The 6,467-nt window shown below is 45.7% G+C and overlaps 1 non-coding gene across 1 annotated transcript; it reads right to left on the bottom strand.

Annotated features, from left to right (window-relative positions):
- Window positions 1–3,171: 3,171 nt before the first annotated feature.
- Window positions 3,172–3,309, bottom strand: LOC119922826. The gene has a single exon (XR_005448724.1). It is a non-coding gene; the product is annotated as a small nucleolar RNA SNORA7 (small nucleolar RNA).
- Between the last annotated feature and the right edge of the window lie 3,158 nt (window positions 3,310–6,467).

The raw sequence follows: 6,467 nt of genomic DNA, 5'->3' as shown, positions 1-6,467 counted from the left end.
GAGAAGGGAGGTGAGGTATGAGGGGGCGAGGTGATGGAGAGCTTTGAATTCTAGAATGAGGAGTTTTTGCTTAATGATATTAGCGTTAGTATGGAGAGCTTTCTGAATTTGAAGCACAAGAGTTATTATGGAGAGCCTTCTGAATGTGAAGCACTACACAAATCAATCAGTGGTATTTATCGAGCACTTACTGTCAAAAGAGAACTGTACCAGTTGCTTGGGAAAGTAGAACAGAGTTGATAGGCAAATTCCCTGCCCACAAGAAGCTTACAGTGTAGAGGAATCAATCAATAAATCTATGGTATTTATTGAGCTTTTGCTGTGTGCAGAGCACTTCACTAAGAACTTTGGAGAGTATAGTAGAGTTGGTAGAAATGAAACACTGCCCACAGGGAGCTTACAGTCTAGAGGTGGGGGTGAGAAAGATAAACTTCAGACGGGGAAAAGGCGGAGGTTACAGATATGTACATAAATGCTCTGTGATTAGAGGTGGGGTGAATTTCAAATGTTTAAGGAGTAAGTACATAAATGATGTGGAGGAGAGGTTGCGGAGGAGAAATGAGGGCTTAAACAGGGACGATGAATAAAATTAATGATGTAGAGGAGAAAGAGAAGCTTTTAGACAGCACACACTTAATTGTTGGAAAGAGATTCAGGAAAGCAACAATAATACTGTTTTCCCCAAAGATATTTTGCACTACTAGGGACAAAAAACAGAGTTATGAGAATCAGCATGTCTTAATGGAAAGAGTTCAGGTCTAGGTGTCAGAGGACTTGTGTTCTAACCTTGCCTTTACCAGTTGCTTGTTGTGTGACCCTGGGCAAGTCATTCAATTTCTCTGTGCCTCAGTTTCCTTAAATGTAAAATGCAGAGTAACTATCTGTTCTCCTCCTACCTAAACCTTGAGCCCCATGTGGGACAGGGACTGCATCCAACCTGAAAGACTTGTACCTAACCCAGTGCTTACAGCAGTGCCTAACACGTAGTAAGTGCTTAACAAATGTAGTAACAATAATAATAGTATTAATAATAATACTAATAATGATCGGGGCTGGATGAAACACTGATGACATTTCATGTCTTCTTACATATGCCTATGCCTTCAATGCTGTGTCTGAGTGGTCCTTCCTCTGATGCTCCTCTAGTAGTAACATTCTCATTGTACCTCGATCTCGCCTTTCTCCCATTCGACCCCTCACACACGTCCTGCCTCTGGCCTGGAATGCCCTCCCTCTTCATATTTGAGAATTACTCTCTCCCCCTTCAAAGTCTTATAGAAGGCACATCTCCAAGAAGCCTTCCCTGACTCAGCCCTCCTTTCCTCTTCTCCCACTCCCTTCTTTGTCATCTTGACTTACTCCCTTTATTCACACACCTCTCAGCCCCACAGCACTTATGTATATAGCTGCAATTTATTTATCTATTTTAGTGACTGTCTCCCCCTCTAATAATAATCATAGTAATGACAATTGTGGTATTTGTTAAGCGCTTACTGTGTGCCAGGGACTGTACTAAGCGTTGGGGTGAATACAAGCAAAGTGGGTTGGACATGGTCCCTGTCCCACATGGGGCTCACAGTCTTAATCCCCATTTTACAGATGAGGAAACTGAGACCCAGAGAATTGAAGTGACTTGCCCAAGGTCACAGAGCAGACATGTGGCAGAGCCGGAATTAGAACCCACAGTCTTCTTTCTCTCAGGCCCGTGCTGTCTACACTACGCCATTCTGTAAGCTCGTTGTGGGCAGGGAATATGACTGTTTATTGTTATATTGTGCTCTCCCAAGAGCTTAGTACAGTACTCCGCACAAAGTAAGTGCTCATTAAATACTACTAACTAACTGATTTCCTGAGCCATGGCATTCTCAGAGAAAGTTTCCTACAATGCCTAGCCTTCCTTCTTCCAGCCTCTAAATCACAGTTCTGCTCCAGAAAACAGCCAAAGGTAAACTTACCCCACAGTATGTGCAGTTGTCTGCAGATTTGGAAAACAGGTACAGCAAAAAGTCTACCAACTCTGGTGCATTGTACTCTCCCAAGTGCTTAGTACAGTGCCCTGCATAGAGTAAGTGGTCAGCATAGAATAAGCACTCAATAAACTTCATTGATTGATTGACTAATTTCGCTAGACTGTAAGATCCTTGTGGGCAGGCAACGAGTCTGCCCACTCTATTGCATTATACTCTCCCAAGCGCTTGGTACAGTGGTTGCCACAAAATAAGCACTCATTAAAAAATGGCATTGATTTATTGATTGGGTCCTTGTTTTACCAGTAAATGGGTCCCTTCCCTGCCTACTAGCCCAGTGATCCCAACTGAAGAATACGGGAAATGGATATAGAAGCTGAAAATTAATTTAAGCCTCTCTGATGCAGAAGGGTTGAAATTCCATGGAAATGGAGGATATTTTCTTCCATTCTCTTAATACCACGTCATAACACTGCTCCAGGCTGTGGATCAAGCTCCGTCCTTGGTCTTTGAAGCTCACTGAAAGGGTAGACTGAGAAGTTGATGATCAGGCCTATTTCATGGTGTTTTCTGAGACTGTTGTCCCAGCATCCCCTGGGGAACAGATTGGGGAATTCAGTGTTCAATTAATCCCATTGGACAGGACAGCAGAATCATTTTTTCTGCACCGTGGATTCAGAAGTGCGACGATATTAAGTGCCAGAGGTTCAGTTCATTCAGTCATTCAATCGCATTTATTGAGCGCTTACTGTGTGCACAACACTGTACTAAGCGCTTGGGAAGTACAAGTTGGCAACAGATAGAGATAGTCTCTATCCAACAACGGGCTAACAGTCTAGAAGTTCAGTTAGACAGCAAAGCTTTAGCCAGGGCATAAGGAGGATGGAAAATATATCACTCATCCAGGATTTTCTCAGATATTTGATATCATCACATAATGGTATCATTTGAATAAACACTTATACTCAGTTGCTTCTCTTGTCTTGTCTTATGCCATCTAGTCATTTCAAGCCATAGCGACGACATGGATACTTCTCTCCCAGAACGCCCCTCTCTCCATCTGCAATCGTTCTGGTAGTGTATCCATAGAATTTATTGGTAAAAATAAGGAAGTGGTTTACCATTGGCTCTTTCCACGTAATGAACTTGAGTCTCCACCCTCAACTCTCTCCCAGGCTGCTGCTCCCCAGCATGGGTGAGTTTCGATTGTAGCAGACTGCCTTCCACTCACTAGCCACTTCCCAAGCTAGAAATAGAACGGGTAGGCCTCTGCATGACTCTCCTTCCTGTAGCTGAGACTGGTAGAGTCCTGGAAACTCTCCAGGTGCGACCCTGAGAGGGGTTGTTACCCTTACTTGTAATTTATTTTAATGTCTATATTCTTCATTAGGCTGTGAGATCCTTGAGGGCAGGTATGGTGTCTACCAACTGAACTGTACTGTACTCCAAAGCACAGTAAGTGCTCAGTGAATACAATCTTTTGATTGACTGATTGCTCTAGACTGCTAGCTCCCTGAGGTCAGGGATTGGGTTTACCAACTTTATTGTACTGTACTCTCCCAAGTGCTTAATAAGTGCTCTGCACACAATGAGCGCTCAACAAATGTCATTGTTTGATTGAACGATTCCTCTAGACTACAAACTCCTTGAGGATAGGGATTGCATCTTCCAACTCTAATGTGCTGTGCTCTCTCATGTGCTAAGTACAGTGCTCTTCATACAGTAAGTGCTCAGTAGGTATCATTGATTGATTGCTTAGCCCTCTTCATCATGGCTGAGCAACTCCACCCCAAACTGCGACCTTCCCTACGGTCTAAAGAACTTATGAAAGAGCCAGCAGTGGGACACTGTCCTACATAACATCCTTCCCAGACTGTTCCTCAGCTCCCTGTTCCTGAGGCTGTATATGATGGGGTTTGCGGCTGGAGGCACTATGGAATAGAACATGGACAGAAGCAGATCCATCTCTGAAGGAACATTTGACCTGGGATTCAAATAGACGAAGGCTCCCCTCAGAGAGGAAAAGAGAGACGACGACGACTAGGTCGGGTAGACAGGTGGAGAAGGCTTTGGACCGGCCCTCCACCGATGGCATCTTCAGCACAACGGAGAAGATATGGACGTAAGAGGTGATGATGGAAACGAAGCAAAGGAAAGAGAGGCTTGCAGTAAAGGTTGTGACTTTGACTTCTCTAAGGATCACAATGTAGTCATCTTGGGACAGGAGGTGTGGAGTATCACGGAAGAAATCTTAGATCACATTGGACCCACAGGAGGTCTCGGAGAGGGTGTGGATCGTGTGCATGAGGCCAGCGAGCTCCTGCTGAGCCAAGAGGTGGCTGCCAACTTCCCACAAGCCCCTCTGTTCATGACGACCTCGTAACGCAGGAGGTGGCAGATGGCAGCATAGCAGTCGTGGGACATCACAGTGAGCAAGATCATTTCAGTGGTTGCCAAAGATAGAAGGAATAAAACTTGTAAAACACATCCCTGGAAAGAGATGCATCTGTTGTTGGTCAGGGAGTTGATGACGGAATTGGGGATGGTAATGGAGAGGAGGCAGAGGTCAATGAGGGCCAGGTTGCTGAGGACAAAACTACATGGGGGTGTGGAGGTGCTCGTCACTGGCAGTGACGGTGACAATGAGGAGATTCCTCATCAGGGAGGCCAGGTAGACCAGGTGAAACAACGTGGCATGGACCAGCTGTAGCTACCGAACCTCCAAGAACCCCAGGAAGAGGAATTCTGTCCCCGTGGTGATGTTGAACATTCCATTTCCAGTGATGTCGTGGGTACCCTGAGGAATAAGAACTTGGAAACTTAGAATGGAGAGGCAATGCTTTTCCATATTAATTCTGGAGTTACTAGACGCTGAATAAAATAAGAATGATCATTCCCTCAGAGAATACCTCACTTGTCCAAACAACAATGATAATAATAATTGCGGTATTTCTACGTGCTTTCTATGTGCCAAGCATTTTACTAAGTGCTGCGGTAGATACAACATAATCAGGTCCTACACAGGGCTCACCAAGTAGGAGGGAGAATAGGTGTTTAATCCTCATTTTGCAGATGAGGGAACGGAGGCACAGAGAAGTAAAGTTACTTGGCCTAAGTCACCCATCAGACAAGTGGTGGAGTCAGAATTAGAGCCCAGGTCCTCTGAGTCCCAGGCTCTGGCTCTTTCCACTTCACCACTCTGCTTCTCTCTAGACTGAAAACTTCTTGTGGGCAGGAAGCGTGTCTACCAAATCTGTTGACGGCACTACCATCCTTCTCATCTCACAAGCCTGCAACCTTGGTGTCATCCTCGACTCCGCTCTCTCGTTCACCCCTCACATCCAAGCCGTCACCAAATCCTGCCGGTCTCATCTCCATAACATTGCTAAGATCCGCCCTTTCCTCTCCATCCAAACTGCTATGCTGCTCGTTCAAGCTCTCATCCTATCCCGTCTGGATTACTGTATCAGCCTCCTCTCCGATCTCCCATCCTCCTGTCTCTCCCCACTTCAATCCATACTTCACGCCGCTGCCCGGATTGTCTTTGTCCAGAAATGCTCTGGGCGTGTTACTCCCCTCCTGAAAAATCTCCAGTGGCTACCAATCAACCTACGCATCAGGCAAAAACTCCTCACCCTCGGCTTCAAGGCTCTCCATCACCTCGCCCCTCCTTCCTCACCTCCCTTCTCTCCTTCTACAACCCAGCCCGCACCCTCCGCTCCTCTACAGATAATCTCTTCACCGTGCCTCGTTCTCGCCCGTCCCGCCATGGACCCCCGGCCCACGTCATGCCCCTGGCCTGGAATGCCCTCCCTCCGCACATCCGCCAATCTAGCTCTCTTCCTCCCTTCAAGGCTCTACTGAGAGCTCACCTCCTCCAGGAGGCCTTCCCGGACTGAGCCCCCTCCTTCCTCTCCCTCTCCTCCCCTTCCCCATCCCCCCTGCCTTACCTCCTTCCCCTCCCCACAGCACCTGTATGTACGTATATATGTTTGTACGTATTTATTACTCTATTTATTTTATTTGTACATGTTTATCCTATTTGTTTTATTTTGTTAATATGTTTTGTTTTGTTCTCTGTCTACCCCTTCTATACTGTGAGTCCACTGTTGGGTAGGGACCGTCTCTATATGTTGCCAACTTGTACTTCCCAAGCGTTTAGTACAGTGCTCTGCACACAGTAAGCGCTCAATAAATACGATTGAATAAATGAATGAATGAATGTTGTATTGTCTTCTCCCAAGTGCTTAGTACAGCCTACAGTAAGTGCTCAGTGAATACCAATGACTGTGCATCAGGTCATTGTTGTTCACTGCCTTTGTTCTAAATATGTTTATATCGCCCTTGTGAACTAGAGTGCAAGACTTTATGGGCAGAGAACATGTCCATTTATTCATTCATTCATTCATTCAGGTATTTATTGAGCACTTATAATGCACAGAGCACTAAACTCAGTGCTTGGGGGAGTGCAATGTAACAGATGAAAGGCACATTCCCTGC

Source organism: Tachyglossus aculeatus, unplaced genomic scaffold (genome assembly GCF_015852505.1).
Source record: "Tachyglossus aculeatus isolate mTacAcu1 unplaced genomic scaffold, mTacAcu1.pri scaffold_125_arrow_ctg1, whole genome shotgun sequence".
NCBI classification, from domain to species: Eukaryota; Metazoa; Chordata; class Mammalia; order Monotremata; family Tachyglossidae; genus Tachyglossus; species Tachyglossus aculeatus.
The sequence above is the reverse complement of the archived record's forward strand: the minus strand, read 5'-3'. Positions and strand labels throughout refer to the sequence as shown.